The sequence below is a fragment of the Hyla sarda genome, chromosome 9 (genome assembly GCF_029499605.1).
Source record: "Hyla sarda isolate aHylSar1 chromosome 9, aHylSar1.hap1, whole genome shotgun sequence".
Taxonomy (NCBI): domain Eukaryota; kingdom Metazoa; phylum Chordata; class Amphibia; order Anura; family Hylidae; genus Hyla; species Hyla sarda.
Window position 1 is genome coordinate 151,822,052 of NC_079197.1, and position 17,500 is coordinate 151,839,551.

The following is a 17,500-nucleotide window of genomic DNA, read 5'->3' on the forward strand; positions in this document are numbered from 1 at the left end:
CCTTAGACCACTCAGCCATCCTGACAAACACAGCTTCCTTACCTTTTCCTCTTCCCCCTTGGGAACACTATAAATGTAAAATATCCCTTTGTTATAGTCGGAGGATGAAGAATATCAATGTTTGTTGATTAGAGAGAGAAACAGCAATCTCTTTTTTTTTCAGAAGTGGGAGATCAGTGATAAATGGAAATCATCTTTTACACATTGTAGTTCATCTTGGATCGCTTTAAAGTGGTTCGAAATCCTTAACGCAGGCCAACCAAACAAGACCGTGTGGCCTAATGGATAAGGCGTCTGACTTCGAATCAGAAGATTGAGGGTTCGAGTCACTTGTGGTCGCATTTGGTTGACTTGTTCATTTCCTCTTTTAACGTTCGTAAGAATGTGCTCTCATGACTCCTAAAAGTAGAATATCAGTTAGAGGCACGTGACCGTGTCTTAGGCCAAAAACGCATTGTCAGAAGTGGGATTTGAACCCACGCCTCCATCTGAAGACCAGAACACCCAAGTATGGGGAAGAAACTACTCTTGAGTCTGGCGCCTTAGACCACTCGGCCATCCTCACAAACACAGCCACCGTACCTTTTCCTCTTCCCCCTTGGGAACACTAAAAATGTTAAATATCCCTTTGTTATTGTCGGAGAATGAAGAATATCAATGTTTGTTGATTAGAGAGAGAAACAGCAATCTTTTTTTTTTTCAGAAGTGGGAGATCAGTGATAAGTGGAAATCATCTTTTACACATTGTAATTAATCTTGGATAGTTTTAAAGTAATTCGGACTCCTTAACATGAGCCAACCAGTCAGGACCGTGTGGCCTAATGGATAAGGCGTCTGACTTCGGATCAGAAGATTGAGGGTTTGAGTCCCTTCGTGGTCGCAGTGGCACTTGGTTGACGTGTTCATCTCCTTTTAACGTTCGTAAGAATGTGCTCTCATGACTCCTAAAAGTAAAATATCAGTTAGAGGCACGTGACCGTGTCTTAGGCCAAAAACGCATTGTCAGAAGTGGGATTTGAACCCACGCCTCCATCTGGAGACCAGAACACCCAAGTATGGGGAAGAAACTACTCTTGAGTTTGGCACCTTAGACCACTCGGCCATCCTGACTAACACAGCTACCGTATCTTTTCCTCTTCCCCCTTGGGAACACTAAAAATTTTAAATATCCCTTTGTTATTGTCGGAGAATGAGGAATATCAATGTTTGTTGATTAGAGAGAGAAACAGCAATCTTTTTTTTTTTTCAGAAGTGGGAGATCAGTGATAAGTGGAAATCATCTTTTACACATTGTAATTAATCTTGGATAGTTTTAAAGTAGTTCGGAATCCTTAACACGGGCCAACCAGTCAGGACCGTGTGGCCTAATGGATAAGGTGTCTGACTTCGGATCAGAAGATTGAGGGTTCGAGTCCCTTCGTGGTCGCAGTGGCACTTGGTTGACGTGTTCATCTCCTTTTAACGTTCGTAAGAATGTGCTCTCATGACTCCTAAAAGTAAAATATCAGTTAGAGGCACGTGACCGTGTCTTAGGCCAAAAACACATTGTCAGAAGTGGGATTTGAACCCACGCCTCCATCTGGAGACCAGAACACCCAAGTATGGGGAAGAAACTACTCTTGAGTCTGGCGCCTTAGACCACTCGGCCATCCTGACAAACACAGCTTCCTTACCTTTTCCTCTTCCCCCTTGGGAACACTATAAATGTTAAATATCCCTTTGTTATAGTCGGAGGATGAAGAATATCAATGTTTGTTGATTAGAGAGAGAAACAGCAATCTCTTTTTTTTTCAGAAGTGGGAGATCAGTGATAAGTGGAAATCATCTTTTACACATTGTAGTTCATCTTGGATCGCTTTAAAGTGGTTCGAAATCCTTAACGCAGGCCAACCAAACAAGACCGTGTGGCCTAATGGATAAGGCGTCTGACTTCGAATCAGAAGATTGAGGGTTCGAGTCCCTTCGTGGTCGCATTTGGTTGACGTGTTCATCTCTTTTTAACGTTCGTAAGAATGTGCTCTCATGACTCCTAAAAGTAAAATGTCAGTTAGAGGCACGTGACCGTGTCTTAGGCCAAAAACGCATTGTCAGAAGTGGGATTTGAACCCACGCCTCCATCTGGAGACCAGAACACCCAAGTATGGGGAAGAAACTACTCTTGAGTGTGGCGCCTTAGACCACTCGGCCATCCTGACAAACACAGCTTCTTTACCTTTTCCTCTTCCCCCTTGGGAACACTAAAAATGTTAAATATACCTTTGGTATAGTCGGAGGATGAAGAATATCAATGTTTGTTGATTAGAGAGAGAAACAGCAATCTTTTTTTTTTTCAGAGTTGGGAGATCAGTGATAAATGGAAATCATCTTTTACACATTGTAGTTCATCTTGGATCGCTTTAAAGTGGTTCGAAATCCTAAACGCAGGCCAACCAAACAAGACCGCGTGGCCTAATGGATAAGGCGTCTGACTTTGGATCAGAAGATTGAGGGTTCGAGTCCCTTCGTGGTCGCATTTGGTTGACTTGTTCATTTCCTCTTTTAACGTTCGTAAGAATGTGCTCTCATGACTCCTAAAAGTAGAATATCAGTTAGAGGCACGTGACCGTGTCTTAGGCCAAAAACGCATTGTCAGAAGTGGGATTTGAACCCACGCCTCCATCTGAAGACCAGAACACCCAAGTATGGGGAAGAAACTACTCTTGAGTCTGGCGCCTTAGACCACTCGGCCATCCTCACAAACACAGCCACCGTACCTTTTCCTCTTCCCCCTTGGGAACACTAAAAATGTTAAATATCCCTTTGTTATTGTCGGAGAATGAAGAATATCAATGTTTGTTGATTAGAGAGAGAAACAGCAATCTTTTTTTTTTCAGAAGTGGGAGATCAGTGATAAGTGGAAATCATCTTTTACACATTGTAATTAATCTTGGATAGTGTTAAAGTAGTTAGGAATCCTTAACATGAGCCAACCAGTCAGGACCGTGTGGCCTAATGGATAAGGCGTCTGACTTCGGATCAGAAGATTGAGGGTTTGAGTCCCTTCGTGGTCGCAGTGGCACTTGGTTGACGTGTTCATCTCCTTTTAACGTTCGTAAGAATGTGCTCTCATGACTCCTAAAAGTAAAATATCAGTTAGAGGCACGTGACCGTGTCTTAGGCCAAAAACGCATTGTCAGAAGTGGGATTTGAACCCACGCCTCCATCTGGAGACCAGAACACCCAAGTATGGGGAAGAAAATACTCTTGAGTTTGGCACCTTAGACCACTCGGCCATCCTGACTAACACAGCTACTGTATCTTTTCCTCTTCCCCCTTGGGAACACTAAAAATTTTAAATATCCCTTTGTTATTGTCGGAGAATGAGGAATATCAATGTTTGTTGATTAGAGAGAGAAACAGCAATCTTTTTTTTTTTTCAGAAGTGGGAGATCAGTGATAAGTGGAAATCATCTTTTACACATTGTAATTAATCTTGGATAGTTTTAAAGTAGTTCGGAATCCTTAACACGGGCCAACCAGTCAGGACCCTGTGGCCTAATGGATAAGGCGTCTGACTTCGGATCAGAAGATTGAGGGTTCGAGTCCCTTCGTGGTCGCAGTGGCACTTGGTTGACGTGTTCATCTCCTTTTAACGTTCGTAAGAATGTGCTCTCATGACTCCTAAAAGTAAAATATCAGTTAGAGGCACGTGACCGTGTCTTAGGCCAAAAACACATTGTCAGAAGTGGGATTTGAACCCACGCCTCCATCTGGAGACCAGAACACCCAAGTATGGGGAAGAAACTACTCTTGAGTCTGGCGCCTTAGACCACTCGGCCATCCTGACAAACACAGCTTCCTTACCTTTTCCTCTTCCCCCTTGGGAACACTATAAATGTTAAATATCCCTTTGTTATAGTCGGAGGATGAAGAATATCAATGTTTGTTGATTAGAGAGAGAAACAGCAATCTCTTTTTTTTTCAGAAGTGGGAGATCAGTGATAAGTGGAAATCATCTTTTACACATTGTAGTTCATCTTGGATCGCTTTAAAGTGGTTCGAAATCCTTAACGCAGGCCAACCAAACAAGACCGCGTGGCCTAATGGATAAGGCGTCTGACTTCGAATCAGAAGATTGAGGGTTCGAGTCCCTTCGTGGTCGCAGTTTCACTTGGCTGATGTGTTCATCTCCTTTTAACGTTCGTAAGAATGTGCTCTCATGACTCCTAAAAGTAAAATATCAGTTAGAGGCACGTGACCGTGTCTTAGGCCAAAAACGCATTGTCAGAAGTGGGATTTGAACCCACGCCTCCATCTGGAGACCAAAACACCCAAGTATGGGGAAGAAACTACTCTTGAGTCTGGCGCCTTAGACCACTCGGCCATCCTGACAAACACAGCTACCGTATCTTTTCCTCTTCCCCCTTGGGAACACTAAAAATGTTAAATATCCCTTTGTTATTGTCGGAGAATGAAGAATATCAATGTTTGTTGATTAGAGAGAGAAACAGCAATCTTTTTTTTTTTCAGAAGTGGGAGATCAGTGATAAGTGGAAATCATCTTTTACACATTGTAGTTCATCTTGGATCGCTTTAAAGTGGTTCGAAATCCTTAACGCAGGCCAACCAAACAAGACCGCGTGGCCTAATGTATAAGGCGTCTGACTTCGAATCAGAAGATTGAGGGTTCGAGTCCCTTGTGGTCGCATTTGGTTGACGTGTTCATTTCCTCTTTTAACGTTCGTAAGAATGTGCTCTCATGACTCCTAAAAGTAGAATATCAGTTAGAGGCACGTGACCGTGTCTTAGGCCAAAAACGCATTGTCAGAAGTGGGATTTGAACCCACGCCTCCATCTGGAGACCAGAACACCCAAGTATGGGGAAGAAACTACTCTTGAGTCTGGCGCCTTAGACCACTCGGCCATCCTGACAAACACAGCTACCGTACCATTTCCTCTTCCCCCTTGGGAACACATAAAAATGTTAAATATCCCTTTGTTATTGTCGGAGAATGAAGAATATCAATGTTTGTTGATTAGAGAGAGAAACAGCAATCTTTTTTTTTTTCAGAAGTGGGAGATCAGTGATAAGTGGAAATCATCTTTTACACATTGTAATTCATCTTGGATCGCTTTAATGTGGTTCGAAATCCTTAACGCAGGCCAACCAAACAAGACCGCGTGGCCTAATGGATAAGGCGTCTGACTTCGGATCAGAAGATTGAGGGTTCGAGTCCCTTCGTGGTCGCAGTGGCACTTGGTTGACGTGTTCATCTCCTTTTAACGTTCGTAAGAATGTGCTCTCATGACTCCTAAAAGTAAAATATCAGTTAGAGGCATGTGACCGTGTCTTAGGCCAAAAACGCATTGTCAGAAGTGGGATTTGAACCCACGCCTCCATCTGGAGACCAAAACACCCAAGTATGGAGAAGAAACTACTCTTGAGTCTGGCGCCTTAGACCACTCGGCCATCCTGACAAACACAGCTACAGTATCTTTTCCTCTTCCCCCTTGGGAACACTAAAAATGTTAAATATCCCTTTGTTATTGTCGGAGAATCGTTAATTTCTAACGATAATTTGTTTTCCCTTAGTCCTAACAGTAGCACAGATGGGGTATTCCACCCCCCGCGAACTGGTAGGACAGATGGAAGTTTTATTGAACCTAATTAAACAATCAGTAAGACACACCCACAACCCCCTGTATAAGTAAGAGGGTCATCCTCTGCCTCATTGTGTAGTAACAAGAAGAACTAAAGGTAAATAATAGAAGAAAATAACTTAACTAGGGAGGGAAAGTTGTGCTACTGTTAGGACTAAGGGAAAACAAATTATCGTTAGAAATTAACGATTCCCTTACGTCCTAACCAGTAGCACAGATGGGGAAATGGCAAGCAGAAACCCTATGAGGGAGGGCTCTCATGCCTGACGGCAGATAATACTGTCCGTCCAAATGAGGAAAAATCGGCCAATCTACTGTCAAGTCTGTAGTGGGTGATAAATGTGGAGAGTGAACTCCAGGAAGCAGCTTTGCATATATGTTCCAAGGGAACAAGACTCCTTTCCGCAAAGGAGGTAGATACAGACCTGGTGGAATGAGCTTTTACAAACTCAGGAGGCTCCTTACCTTGGGATACCATGGCAATACGAATGGCATCTTTTACCCATCTACTGATGGAGGGCTTTGAAGCTTTAAGACCTCTCTTGGGTCCTGAAAAGAGAATTAGCAGATTTTCATCCTTCCGAAACTCCAAAGATCTTCTTATATAGATCTGGAGACATCTCGAGATATCTAGGCAATGAAGAGCACTATCTTCATTGGAGGATGGAGGAGGAGAAAATACTGGCAGGGATATAACTTGATTTATATTTTGGAATGATGGAACCTTAGGTATAAAGGATGGCATGAATCTGAGTAACACTCGATCCGGCAAAAATTTAGTATATGGTTCAAGTGCCGAGAGCGCTTGAAGTTCCCCAATCCTTTTGGCTGAAGTGATTGCCAGTAAAAAAGTTATTTTAATGGTAACAAACTTCATGTCCACCTCCTCCAAGGGCTCAAAGGGGGGAGATGCTAACCCCTTGAGCACCATCGATAAGTCCCATGCTGGGACAGGTTGTATAATTGTAGGTTTTAACCTTGAGGATCCCCTCAAGAATATTTTGACTAGTGGGTCTTGAGACAATGGTTTATTGAGAAAGGCAGAGATGGCTGATACCTGAACTCTGAGTGTGGAAGGAGATAGATTCTTGTCTAATCCCTCCTGGAGAAAGTTGAGGATTGTGGCAACAGCTGGATTCTGTCCAGGTAGTTGTTTCTTGGAGCACCAAGACTGAAAAGTTGTCCAAATTCTTTTATAGGCTCTGTTAGTGGACTCCGCTCTGGAATGCGAGAGGGTATTCAAGACCGCACTAGAAAGCCCTTCTAGATGTGGAAGGGACTGGTCAACCTCCAGGCTGTCAGGTTGAACATTTGAAGATTTGAGCAGCTGTGAGTGTCCCCCGACACTAGTGCTTGCTCTGGGGGAAGCCTCCAGAATTGTCCCCGACTCATTTGCAAGAGTTGGGTAAACCAAGCTCTCTTGGGCCAAAATGGAATTATGGCTATGACAGAGGCTTGGTCCTGCCTGATTTTCATCAATACCCTTGGGATCAAGGAAATTGGAGGGAAGATGTAGGCCAGCCTGAACCTCCATGGGATTGAGAGAGCATCGATTGCTACTGGGTTGTCTTCCCTGTACAGGGAACAAAATCTCACCACTTTGGTGTTGAACCTTGTTGCCATAAGATCTATTTCTGGCATACCCCACCTGAGTATTATTTGTTTGAACATCTCTGGATGGAGAGACCATTCTCCAGTTGAAAGTCCTCTGCTCAGGCGGTCGGCGATCACATTGAGAGATCCCCGAATGTGAACTGCCGACAGGTGGGTTAGGTTCCTCTCTGCCCAATCCAAGATCAGACCCACCTCTCTGAGGAGGCTTTGTGATCGAGTGCCTCCCTGCTTGTTGATGTACAATACAGCCGTCATGCTGTCTGATTGGATCTTTACTGCTTTCCCTTGAAGAAGAGAAGCAAAGTGGAGGAGTGCTAATCTGATGGCTCGAATCTCGAGGAGATTGGAGGTTAACCCTCTCTCCTGAGGAGACCAAGATCCCCGCACTAACAGATCCAAGAGATGCGCTCCCCAACCTACAAGGGACGCGTCGGTAGTAAGTATGATCCAAGGGGGTTGGATCATTGACTTGCCGTCCTCGAGGTGAGACCACCATCTGAGAGAGGACCTGACTCGATAAGACAGGGAGTGGCACTTGTTTAGGCCCGAGGGCCTGAGATTCCAAGTGGCGAGCACCTCTGATTGAAGAGGGCGTAGATGCCAAAGAGCCCAAGGAACCGCATCCACGGTAGCGGACATAAGTCCCAACATCCGCATGAGAGTGCGAATGGAAACTCTCCGGGGTACAGAGAGAAAAAAGGGCCAATTCCTGCACCCGAGATTTCCTCTCGGGAGAGAGGTAGAGTGTCATGGAGATTGAGTCGACTATGAAGCCGAGAAACCTCACTGAGGTAGTAGGGAGGAAATTGGATTTGGCCCAATTGACTATCCACCCTAACTGGTGAAGGAAGGATACTGCTAGTTGCAGATGTTGGGACAGGATCGCAGAAGAAGGAGCTCTGAGGAGCCAATCGTCTAGGTAGGGAACGATGCTGAGCCCCTGGAGCATTAGAGCAGCGACTACCGCTACCACCACTTTGGTAAATGTGTGTGGGGCCGAAGAAATTCCAAACGGGAGGGCTACAAACTGGAGGTGTTTTAGAACTCCCCCTACCTGAACTGCGATCCTTAGATACTTTCTGGATACCGGATGAATAGGAATATGAAGGTAAGCATCCTTTAGATCCAGAGTAGCCAGGTAATCCCCTGGCGAGATGAGGTTGACCACAGATTGAATAGTTTCCATACGAAAGCGTTTGTGCTTCACATACTGATTGAGATATCTCAGATCTATAATCATCCGCCAGTCTCCTGTTACCTTGGGAACTAGGAAGACTGGAGAATAAATTCCTGACCCCCGTTCTGAAAGAGGAACTTCCTCTAAGGCATTCTTCTGGATGTATTCCAGAATGTAGGTTTCTAGCGCCCCCTGTTTGATTGGTGAAAAAACTCTTGTCTCCACATAATTGGATGGGGGAATTGATTCGAGGTCTATCGAATAACCATCCGAGATTAATCTCAGGACCCAAGGATCCTGAATGTGGAGGGACCAGGCGCTTGAAAAGTGGTGAAGACGACCACCAACTGGAATCTGGGGGGCAGGATGGGAAACTGGAAAGGTCACCTCGGCAAGGAACCCAGAGCTTCGTAGAAGCCCGCAGTCAGAGCTTTCTGTTGTCTTTGGAGCCACGGGAGCGTTTTCCGCCCCGGCGTTGATTACCCCATTCTCTCTGAGGCTTAGGCTGGGGGGCTGATCCGCCCCCAGAACGCCGGCCTCGACCACGAAAGGAGGAATAAGGAAGGGACTTGCCTTTCTTGTCAGAAAGTCCCTCCATAATGCGGTCCAGCTCAGCTCCGAAAAGAATGCCGGGTTCGTAAGGCATAGCACATAAGGTGTTCTTGGAAGAGTTGTCAACCTTCCAAGGTTTTAACCATAGAGGACGTCGTCCAGCGGAAGCCAGGGCCATAGACTTGGAGGCCAATTTAAGATGCTGGGTGGAAGCATCGCACAAAAAATCAACGGCCAGATTGGACGTCTTGAAGGATGAAAGAATTTCATCTCTAGGAACCCCCTGGTCCAAATCCGACTGGATGTTAGAAAGACGGGTCTTCAAAAAGTTTGCTACCTCAGAGCAAGCTATCGCCACTGATGCAGACGCAGAAGCAGTGGAGTAGGAGCGCCTCATGGCACAGTCAGCCTTCCGATCCATTGGATCCTGCAAGGAAGACCCATCCTCGGCAGGGACCACTGTCCTCTTGGACAGTTTGGCAACTGCCATGTCAACCTTAGGGACAGGGCCCCAGGAAGAAAGCTGAGATTCCTGTATAGGAAACATGGTCTTAAATCTTTTAGTCAAGACCGGACCCTTTTCTGGTTTTTTCCATTCCGTTCTAAGCACGAACAGAAGGGTATCATCCGCTTTAAAGACCCTAGGTCCCTTAGAGGCGGAGGTAGAGGCTTCCCCGGGATCAACATCCTGGTCCCCCGACCGGATGGATCTCAGAAGACGCTGGGTCTTTTCCAGTGGAAAAAAATAAGATGCAGTGACCTCCTCATCCGAAGAGGAGGACTTGGAATCTTCTCTCTCCTGATCCACAGACATCTCCATTCTGGGAGGTGAAGAAGGTCTGGCGCGTTTCTGAGAGACAACGTGTTTCAGCTCCTCAATAGAGGCTTGCATAGCCGACATGTTAGAGGAGACCCACACATACATATCCTGGACTGTAGGTTCAGTCTGATGGGAAGGTAGAGACTTAGCCCTACAAGGAGGGCACCTGGAAAATTCATAATTATCCTCCAGGGGAGTATTGCAGTCATGGCAAGAGAGGTGCTTGCGCTTGGCGGATCTTTTTGCCAAGCCTTCACGATCCCCTGAGCCCTCGGTCGACATATCTAGGTAAATATGAGAGGAGTGATTAGATAATGTAGCGGCAAGAAAAAATTGCGGCTAGCTAAAATATAATAAAAATACCCAAAGTTCTCAGCAAGAGACCAGGTAAGAGAGATAGGGAAACAGTAGTATCCGCAAGGATGCACTACTAAGACTCAAAAAGACAGGACTGTGGAAGTACCAACAGCTCTGCGCTCTAGGAGGCTGAATGGCAGCCTAGGGGGAGTTTAAATATCCTCCTGGCTGGCGCCAAAACAAGACTCCGCCCACAAGGCGGAGTTGCAGAAAGAGAAATCCTGTCTTACAAAAAACAGGAGGAAAAGGAACCCTATTAGTTAGAGGGTTATAGAAGAGGCTCCTCGCTCGGTTTCGCCGCATTATTGGCAAAAACGGCGCAAAAAAACGAGCCGGGAGCGAAAGAGAGAAACAGGAAGTGACGTCAGACGCCGCTGACGCACTTCCGGCCGGGGCCGCGATTGGAGTCGCGGCTCCGAGGATAGGAGCAGATGGGCGCAAACTAAGCCCAGAACTGCAAGTAAGAGAAACCCCCCCCCCTCCAACAGGAGTAAGGGGGTCACCATCTGTCCCACTGTCCGGGAGGACAGAAAAAAACACAATGAGGCAGAGGATGACCCTCTTACTTATACAGGGGGTTGTGGGTGTGTCTTACTGATTGTTTAATTAGGTTCAATAAAACTTCCATCTGTCCTACCAGTTCGCGGGGGGTGGAATACCCCATCTGTGCTACTGGTTAGGACGTAAGGGAATGAAGAATATCAATGTTTGTTGATTAGAGAGAGAAACAGCAAAAATTTTTTTTTTCAGAAGTGGGAGATCAGTGATAAGTGGAAATCATCTTTTACACATTGTAGTTCATCTTGGATCGCTTTAAAGTGGTTCGAAATCCTTAACGCAGGCCAACCAAACAAGACCGCGTGGCCTAATGGATAAGGCGTCTGACTTTGAATCAGAAGATTGAGGGTTCGAGTCCCTTGTGGTCGCATTTGGTTGACGTGTTCATTTCCTCTTTTAACGTTCGTAAGAATGTGCTCTCATGACTCCTAAAAGTAAAATGTCAGTTAGAGGCACGTGACCGTGTCTTAGGCCAAAAACACATTGTCAGAAGTGGGATTTGAACCCACGCCTCCATTTGGAGACCAGAACACCCAAGTATGGGGAAGAAACTACTCTTGAGTCTGGCGCCTTAGACCACTCGGCCATCCTGACAAACACAGCTTCCTTACCTTTTCCTCTTCCCCCTTGGGAACACTAAAAATGTTAAATATACTTTTGTTATAGTCGGAGGATGAAGAATATCAATGTTTGTTGATTAGAGAGAGAAACAGCAATCTTTTTTTTTTCAGAGTTGGGAGATCAGTGATAAATGGAAATCATCTTTTACACATTGTAGTTCATCTTGGATCGCTTTAAAGTGGTTCGAAATCCTAAACGCAGGCCAACCAAACAAGACCGCGTGGCCTAATGGATAAGGCGTCTGACTTCGGATCAGAAGATTGAGTGTTCGAGTCCCTTTGTGGTCGCAGTTTCACTTGGTTGATGTGTTCATCTCCTTTTAACGTTCGTAAGAATGTGCTCTCATGACTCCTAAAAGTAAAATATCAGTTAGAGGCACGTGACCGTGTCTTAGGCCAAAAACGCATTGTCAGAAGTGGGATTTGAACCCACGCCTCCATCTGGAGACCAAAACACCCAAGTATGGGGAAGAAACTACTCTTGAGTCTGGCGCCTTAGACCACTCGGCCATCCTGACAAACACAGCTACCGTATCTTTTCCTCTTCCCCCTTGGGAACACTAAAAATGTTAAATATCCCTTTGTTATTGTCGGAGAATGAAGAATATCAATGTTTGTTGATTAGAGAGAGAAACAGCAATCTTTTTTTTTTCAGAAGTGGGAGATCAGTGATAAGTGGAAATCATCTTTTACACATTGTAGTTCATCTTGGATCGCTTTAAAGTGGTTCGAAATCCTTAACGCAGGCCAACCAAACAAGACCGCGTGGCCTAATGGATAAGGCGTCTGACTTTGAATCAGAAGATTGAGGGTTCGAGTCCCTTGTGGTCGCATTCGGTTGATGTGTTCATTTCCTCTTTTAACGTTCGTAAGAATGTGCTCTCATGACTCCTAAAAGTAGAATATCAGTTAGAGGCACGTGACCGTGTCTTAGGCCAAAAACACATTGTCAGAAGTGGGATTTGAACCCACGCCTCCATCTGGAGACCAGAACACCCAAGTATGGGGAAGAAACTACTCTTGAGTCTGGCGCCTTAGACCACTCGGCCATCCTGACAAACACAGCTACCATACTCTTTCCTCTTCCCCCTTGGGAACACTAAAAATGTTAAATATCCCTTTGTTATTGTCGGAGAATGAAGAATATCAATGTTTGTTGATTAGAGAGAGAAACAGCAATCTTTTTTTTTTTCAGAAGTGGGAGATCAGTGATAAGTGGAAATCATCTTTTACACATTGTAATTAATCTTGGATAGTTTTAAAGTAGTTCGGAATCCTTAACACTGGCCAACCAGTCAGGACCGTGTGGCCTAATGGATAAGGCGTCTGACTTCGGATCAGAAGATTGAGGGTTCGAGTCCCTTCGTGGTCGCAGTGGCACTTGGTTGACGTGTTCATCTCCTTTTAACGTTCGTAAGAATGTGCTCTCATGACTCCTAAAAGTAAAATATCAGTTAGAGGCACGTGACCGTGTCTTAGGCCAAAAACACATTGTCAGAAGTGGGATTTGAACCCACGCCTCCAACTGGAGACCAGAACACCCAAGTATGAGGAAGAAACTACTCTTGAGTCTGGCGCCTTAGACCACTCGGCCATCCTGACAAACACAGCTTCCTTTCCTTTTCCTTTTCCTCTTCCCCCTTGGGAACACTATAAATGTTAAATATCCCTTTGTTATAGTCGGAGGATGAAGAATATCAATGTTTGTTGATTAGAGAGAGAAACAGCAATCTCTTTTTTTTTCAGAAGTGGGAGATCAGTGATAAGTGGAAATCATCTTTTACACATTGTAGTTCATCTTGGATCGCTTTAAAGTGGTTCGAAATCCTTAACGCAGGCCAACCAAACAAGACCGCGTGGCCTAATGGATAAGGTGTCTGACTTCGAATCAGAAGATTGAGGGTTCGAGTCCCTTCGTGGTCGCATTTGGTTGACGTGTTCATTTCCTCTTTTAACGTTCGTAAGAATGTGCTCTCATGACTCCTAAAAGTAGAATATCAGTTAGAGGCACGTGACCGTGTCTTAGGCCAAAAACGCATTGTCAGAAGTGGGATTTGATCCCACGCCTCCATCTGGAGACCAAAACACCAAAGTATGGGGAAGAAACTACTCTTGAGTCTGGCGCCTTAGACCACTCGGCCATCCTGACAAACACAGCTAGCGTATCTTTTCCTCTTCCCCCTTGGAAACACTAAAAATGTTAAATATCCCTTTGTTATTGTCGGAGAATGAAGAATATCAATGTTTGTTGATTAGAGAGAGAAACAGCAATCTCTTTTTTTCTTCAGAAGTGGGAGATCAGTGATAAGTGGAAATCATCTTTTACACATTGTAGTTCATCTTGGATCGCTTTAAAGTGGTTCGAAATCCTTAACGCAGGCCAACCAAACAAGACCGTGTGGCCTAATGGATAAGGTGTCTGACTTCGAATCAGAAGATTGAGGGTTCGAGTCCCTTCGTGGTCGCATTTGGTTGACGTGTTCATTTCCTCTTCTAACGTTCGTAAGAATGTGCTCTCATGACTCCTAAAAGTAGAATATCAGTTAGAGGCACGTGACTGTGTCTTAGGCCAAAAACGCATTGTCAGAAGTGGGATTTGAACCCACGCCTCCATCTGAAGACCAGAACACCCAAGTATGGGGAAGAAACTACTCTTGAGTCTGGCGCCTTAGACCACTCGGCCATCCTGACAAACACAGCCACCGTTCCTTTTCCTCTTCCCCCTTGGGAACACTAAAAATGTTAAATATCCCTTTGTTATTGTCGGAGAATGAAGAATATCAATGTTTGTTGATTAGAGAGAGAAACAGCAATCTTTTTTTTTTTCAGAAGTGGGAGATCAGTGATAAGTGGAAATCATCTTTTACACATTGTAATTAATCTTGGATAGTTTTAAAGTAGTTCGGAATCCTTAACATGAGCCAACCAGTCAGGACCGTGTGGCCTAATGGATAAGGTGTCTGACTTCGGGTCAGAAGATTGAGGGTTTGAGTCCCTTCGTGGTCGCAGTGGCACTTGGTTGACGTGTTCATCTCCTTTTAACGTTCGTAAGAATGTGCTCTCATGACTCCTAAAAGTAAAATATCAGTTAGAGGCACGTGACCGTGTCTTAGGCCAAAAACGCATTGTCAGAAGTGGGATTTGAACCCAAGCCTCCATCTGGAGACCAGAACACCCAAGTATGGGGAAGAAACTACTCTTGAGTTTGGCACCTTAGACCACTCGGCCATCCTGACTAACACAGCTACCGTATCTTTTCCTCCTCCCCCTTGGGAACACTAAAAATTTTAAATATCCCTTTGTTATTGTCGGAGGATGAGGAATATCAATGTTTGTTGATTAGGGAGAGAAACAGCAATCTTTTTTTTTTTTTCAGAAGTGGGAGATCAGTGATAAGTGGAAATCATCTTTTACACATTGTAATTAATCTTGGATAGTTTTAAAGTAGTTCGGAATCCTTAACACGGGCCAACCAGTCAGGACCGTGTGGCCTAATGGATAAGGCGTCTGACTTCGGATCAGAAGATTGAGGGTTCGAGTCCCTTCGTGGTCGCAGTGGCACTTGGTTGACGTGTTCATCTCCTTTTAACGTTCGTAAGAATGTGCTCTCATGACTCCTAAAAGTAAAATATCAGTTAGAGGCACGTGACCGTGTCTTAGGCCAAAAACACATTGTCAGAAGTGGGATTTGAACCCACGCCTCCATCTGGAGACCAGAACACCCAAGTATGGGGAAGAAACTACTCTTGAGTCTGGCACCTTAGACCACTCGGCCATCCTGACAAACACAGCTTCCTTACCTTTTCCTCTTCCCCCTTGGGAACACTATAAATGTTAAATATCCCTTTGTTATAGTCGGAGGATGAAGAATATCAATGTTTGTTGATTAGAGAGAGAAACAGCAATCTCTTTTTTTTTCAGAAGTGGGAGATCAGTGATAAGTGGAAATCATCTTTTACACATTGTAGTTCATCTTGGATCGCTTTAAAGTGGTTCGAAATCCTTAACGCAGGCCAACCAAACAAGACCGCGTGGCCTAATGGATAAGGCGTCTGACTTCGAATCAGAAGATTGAGAGTTCGAGTCCCTTCGTGGTTGCGTTTGGTTGACGTGTTCATCTCCTTTTAACGTTCGTAAGAATGTGCTCTCATGACTCCTAAAAGTAGAATATCAGTTAGAGGCACGTGACCGTGTCTTAGGCCAAAAACACATTGTCAGAAGTGGGATTTGAACCCACGCCTCCATCTGGAGACCAGAACACCCAAGTATGGGGAAGAAACTACTCTTGAGTCTGGCGCCTTAGACCACTCGGCCATCCTGACAAACACAGCTTCCTTACCTTTTCCTCTTCCCCCTTGGGAACACTAAAAATGTTAAATATACCTTTGTTATAGTCGGAGGATGAAGAATATCAATGTTTGTTGATTAGAGAGAGAAACAGCAATCTTTTTTTTTTCAGAGTTCTGAGATCAGTGATAAATGGAAATCATCTTTTACACATTGTAGTTCATCTTGGATCGCTTTAAAGTGGTTCGAAATCCTAAACGCAGGCCAACCAAACAAGACCGCGTGGCCTAATGGATAAGGCGTCTGACTTCGGATCAGAAGATTGAGGGTTCGAGTCCCTTCGTGGTCACAGTTTCACTTGGTTGATGTGTTCATCTCCTTTTAACGTTCGTAAGAATGTGCTCTCATGACTCCTAAAAGTAAAATATCAGTTAGAGGCACGTGACCGTGTCTTAGGCCAAAAACACATTGTCAGAAGTGGGATTTGAACCCACGCCTCCATCTGGAGACCAAAACACCCAAGTATGGGGAAGAAACTACTCTTGAGTCTGGCACCTTAGACCACTCGGCCATCCTGACAAACACAGCTACCGTATCTTTTCCTCTTCCCCCTTGGGAACACTAAAAATGTTAAATATCCCTTTGTTATTGTCGGAGAATGAAGAATATCAATGTTTGTTGATTAGAGAGAGAAACAGCAATCTTTTTTTTTTTCAGAAGTGGGAGATCAGTGATAAGTGGAAATCATCTTTTACACATTGTAATTAATCTTGGATAGTTTTAAAGTAGTTCGGAATCCTTAACACTGGCCAACCAGTCAGGACCGTGTGGCCTAATGGATAAGGCGTCTGACTTCGGATCAGAAGATTGAGGGTTCGAGTCCGTTCGTGGTCGCAGTGGCACTTGGTTGACATGTTCATCTCCTTTTAACGTTCGTAAGAATGTGCTCTCATGACTCCTAAAAGTAAAATATCAGTTAGAGGCACGTGACCGTGTCTTAGGCCAAAAACACATTGTCAGAAGTGGGATTTGAACCCACGCCTCCATCTGGAGACCAGAACACCCAAGTATGGGGAAGAAACTACTCTTGAGTCTGGCGCCTTAGACCACTCGGCCATCCTGACAAACACAGCTTCCTTTCCTTTTCCTCTTCCCCCTTGGGAACACTATAAATGTTAAATATCCCTTTGTTATAGTCGGAGGATGAAGAATATCAATGTTTGTTGATTAGAGAGAGAAACAGCAATCTCTTTTTTTTTCAGAAGTGGGAGATCAGTGATAAGTGGAAATCATCTTTTACACATTGTAGTTCATCTTGGATCGCTTTAAAGTGGTTCGAAATCCTTAACACAGGCCAACCAAACAAGACCGCGTGGCCTAATGGATAAGGTGTCTGACTTCGAATCAGAAGATTGAGGGTTCGAGTCCCTTCGTGGTCGCATTTGGTTGACGTGTTCATTTCCTCTTTTAACGTTCGTAAGAATGTGCTCTCATGACTCCTAAAAGTAGAATATCAGTTAGAGGCACGTGACCGTGTCTTAGGCCAAAAACGCATTGTCAGAAGTGGGATTTGAACCCACGCCTCCATCTGGAGACCAGAACACCCAAGTATGGGGAAGAAACTACTCTTGAGTCTGGCGCCTTAGACCACTCGGCCATCCTGACAAACACAGCTACCGTACCATTTCCTCTTCCCCCTTGGGAACACTAAAAATGTTAAATATCCCTTTGTTATTGTCGGAGAATGAAGAATATCAATGTTTGTTGATTAGAGAGAGAAACAGCAATCTTTGTTTTTTTTCAGAAGTGGGAGATCAGTGATAAGTGGAAATCATCTTTTACACATTGTAGTTCATCTTGGATCGCTTTAATGTG

General features: G+C 44.6%; 27 non-coding genes across 27 annotated transcripts; 13 read left to right on the plus strand and 14 right to left on the minus strand.

Moving 5' to 3' along the window:
- The first annotated feature begins 807 nt into the window (after window positions 1-807).
- Window positions 808-880, plus strand: TRNAR-UCG (transfer RNA arginine (anticodon UCG)). Its single transcript has one exon. It is a non-coding gene; the product is annotated as a tRNA-Arg (tRNA).
- A 473-nt stretch (window positions 881-1,353) lies between these two features.
- TRNAR-UCG (transfer RNA arginine (anticodon UCG)) lies at window positions 1,354-1,426 on the plus strand. The gene has a single exon. It is a non-coding gene; the product is annotated as a tRNA-Arg (tRNA).
- A 120-nt stretch (window positions 1,427-1,546) lies between these two features.
- Window positions 1,547-1,656, minus strand: TRNAL-CAA (transfer RNA leucine (anticodon CAA)). Its single transcript has 2 exons — window positions 1,619-1,656; window positions 1,547-1,592 (listed from the first exon to the last, which is right to left on the minus strand). It is a non-coding gene; the product is annotated as a tRNA-Leu (tRNA).
- A 242-nt stretch (window positions 1,657-1,898) lies between these two features.
- Window positions 1,899-1,971, plus strand: TRNAR-UCG (transfer RNA arginine (anticodon UCG)). Its single transcript has one exon. It is a non-coding gene; the product is annotated as a tRNA-Arg (tRNA).
- Window positions 1,972-2,437: 466 nt separating this feature from the next.
- TRNAQ-UUG (transfer RNA glutamine (anticodon UUG)) lies at window positions 2,438-2,510 on the plus strand. The gene has a single exon. It is a non-coding gene; the product is annotated as a tRNA-Gln (tRNA).
- A 467-nt stretch (window positions 2,511-2,977) lies between these two features.
- On the plus strand, window positions 2,978-3,050 carry TRNAR-UCG (transfer RNA arginine (anticodon UCG)). The gene has a single exon. It is a non-coding gene; the product is annotated as a tRNA-Arg (tRNA).
- A 666-nt stretch (window positions 3,051-3,716) lies between these two features.
- TRNAL-CAA (transfer RNA leucine (anticodon CAA)) lies at window positions 3,717-3,826 on the minus strand. The gene is made up of 2 exons: window positions 3,789-3,826; window positions 3,717-3,762 (listed from the first exon to the last, which is right to left on the minus strand). It is a non-coding gene; the product is annotated as a tRNA-Leu (tRNA).
- Window positions 3,827-4,068: 242 nt separating this feature from the next.
- TRNAR-UCG (transfer RNA arginine (anticodon UCG)) lies at window positions 4,069-4,141 on the plus strand. Its single transcript has one exon. It is a non-coding gene; the product is annotated as a tRNA-Arg (tRNA).
- A 120-nt stretch (window positions 4,142-4,261) lies between these two features.
- TRNAL-CAA (transfer RNA leucine (anticodon CAA)) lies at window positions 4,262-4,371 on the minus strand. The gene is made up of 2 exons: window positions 4,334-4,371; window positions 4,262-4,307 (listed from the first exon to the last, which is right to left on the minus strand). It is a non-coding gene; the product is annotated as a tRNA-Leu (tRNA).
- Window positions 4,372-4,801: 430 nt separating this feature from the next.
- Window positions 4,802-4,911, minus strand: TRNAL-CAA (transfer RNA leucine (anticodon CAA)). The gene is made up of 2 exons: window positions 4,874-4,911; window positions 4,802-4,847 (listed from the first exon to the last, which is right to left on the minus strand). It is a non-coding gene; the product is annotated as a tRNA-Leu (tRNA).
- Window positions 4,912-5,154: 243 nt separating this feature from the next.
- TRNAR-UCG (transfer RNA arginine (anticodon UCG)) lies at window positions 5,155-5,227 on the plus strand. Its single transcript has one exon. It is a non-coding gene; the product is annotated as a tRNA-Arg (tRNA).
- Window positions 5,228-5,347: 120 nt separating this feature from the next.
- Window positions 5,348-5,457, minus strand: TRNAL-CAA (transfer RNA leucine (anticodon CAA)). Its single transcript has 2 exons — window positions 5,420-5,457; window positions 5,348-5,393 (listed from the first exon to the last, which is right to left on the minus strand). It is a non-coding gene; the product is annotated as a tRNA-Leu (tRNA).
- A 5,745-nt stretch (window positions 5,458-11,202) lies between these two features.
- Window positions 11,203-11,312, minus strand: TRNAL-CAA (transfer RNA leucine (anticodon CAA)). The gene is made up of 2 exons: window positions 11,275-11,312; window positions 11,203-11,248 (listed from the first exon to the last, which is right to left on the minus strand). It is a non-coding gene; the product is annotated as a tRNA-Leu (tRNA).
- A 434-nt stretch (window positions 11,313-11,746) lies between these two features.
- Window positions 11,747-11,856, minus strand: TRNAL-CAA (transfer RNA leucine (anticodon CAA)). The gene is made up of 2 exons: window positions 11,819-11,856; window positions 11,747-11,792 (listed from the first exon to the last, which is right to left on the minus strand). It is a non-coding gene; the product is annotated as a tRNA-Leu (tRNA).
- Window positions 11,857-12,285: 429 nt separating this feature from the next.
- Window positions 12,286-12,395, minus strand: TRNAL-CAA (transfer RNA leucine (anticodon CAA)). The gene is made up of 2 exons: window positions 12,358-12,395; window positions 12,286-12,331 (listed from the first exon to the last, which is right to left on the minus strand). It is a non-coding gene; the product is annotated as a tRNA-Leu (tRNA).
- Window positions 12,396-12,637: 242 nt separating this feature from the next.
- TRNAR-UCG (transfer RNA arginine (anticodon UCG)) lies at window positions 12,638-12,710 on the plus strand. The gene has a single exon. It is a non-coding gene; the product is annotated as a tRNA-Arg (tRNA).
- A 120-nt stretch (window positions 12,711-12,830) lies between these two features.
- On the minus strand, window positions 12,831-12,940 carry TRNAL-CAA (transfer RNA leucine (anticodon CAA)). The gene is made up of 2 exons: window positions 12,903-12,940; window positions 12,831-12,876 (listed from the first exon to the last, which is right to left on the minus strand). It is a non-coding gene; the product is annotated as a tRNA-Leu (tRNA).
- Window positions 12,941-13,188: 248 nt separating this feature from the next.
- Window positions 13,189-13,261, plus strand: TRNAR-UCG (transfer RNA arginine (anticodon UCG)). The gene has a single exon. It is a non-coding gene; the product is annotated as a tRNA-Arg (tRNA).
- A 469-nt stretch (window positions 13,262-13,730) lies between these two features.
- TRNAR-UCG (transfer RNA arginine (anticodon UCG)) lies at window positions 13,731-13,803 on the plus strand. The gene has a single exon. It is a non-coding gene; the product is annotated as a tRNA-Arg (tRNA).
- A 116-nt stretch (window positions 13,804-13,919) lies between these two features.
- TRNAL-CAA (transfer RNA leucine (anticodon CAA)) lies at window positions 13,920-14,029 on the minus strand. The gene is made up of 2 exons: window positions 13,992-14,029; window positions 13,920-13,965 (listed from the first exon to the last, which is right to left on the minus strand). It is a non-coding gene; the product is annotated as a tRNA-Leu (tRNA).
- Window positions 14,030-14,818: 789 nt separating this feature from the next.
- On the plus strand, window positions 14,819-14,891 carry TRNAR-UCG (transfer RNA arginine (anticodon UCG)). The gene has a single exon. It is a non-coding gene; the product is annotated as a tRNA-Arg (tRNA).
- Window positions 14,892-15,011: 120 nt separating this feature from the next.
- TRNAL-CAA (transfer RNA leucine (anticodon CAA)) lies at window positions 15,012-15,121 on the minus strand. Its single transcript has 2 exons — window positions 15,084-15,121; window positions 15,012-15,057 (listed from the first exon to the last, which is right to left on the minus strand). It is a non-coding gene; the product is annotated as a tRNA-Leu (tRNA).
- Window positions 15,122-15,550: 429 nt separating this feature from the next.
- On the minus strand, window positions 15,551-15,660 carry TRNAL-CAA (transfer RNA leucine (anticodon CAA)). The gene is made up of 2 exons: window positions 15,623-15,660; window positions 15,551-15,596 (listed from the first exon to the last, which is right to left on the minus strand). It is a non-coding gene; the product is annotated as a tRNA-Leu (tRNA).
- Window positions 15,661-15,901: 241 nt separating this feature from the next.
- On the plus strand, window positions 15,902-15,974 carry TRNAR-UCG (transfer RNA arginine (anticodon UCG)). The gene has a single exon. It is a non-coding gene; the product is annotated as a tRNA-Arg (tRNA).
- Window positions 15,975-16,639: 665 nt separating this feature from the next.
- On the minus strand, window positions 16,640-16,749 carry TRNAL-CAA (transfer RNA leucine (anticodon CAA)). Its single transcript has 2 exons — window positions 16,712-16,749; window positions 16,640-16,685 (listed from the first exon to the last, which is right to left on the minus strand). It is a non-coding gene; the product is annotated as a tRNA-Leu (tRNA).
- Window positions 16,750-16,991: 242 nt separating this feature from the next.
- On the plus strand, window positions 16,992-17,064 carry TRNAR-UCG (transfer RNA arginine (anticodon UCG)). Its single transcript has one exon. It is a non-coding gene; the product is annotated as a tRNA-Arg (tRNA).
- A 116-nt stretch (window positions 17,065-17,180) lies between these two features.
- Window positions 17,181-17,290, minus strand: TRNAL-CAA (transfer RNA leucine (anticodon CAA)). Its single transcript has 2 exons — window positions 17,253-17,290; window positions 17,181-17,226 (listed from the first exon to the last, which is right to left on the minus strand). It is a non-coding gene; the product is annotated as a tRNA-Leu (tRNA).
- Between the last annotated feature and the right edge of the window lie 210 nt (window positions 17,291-17,500).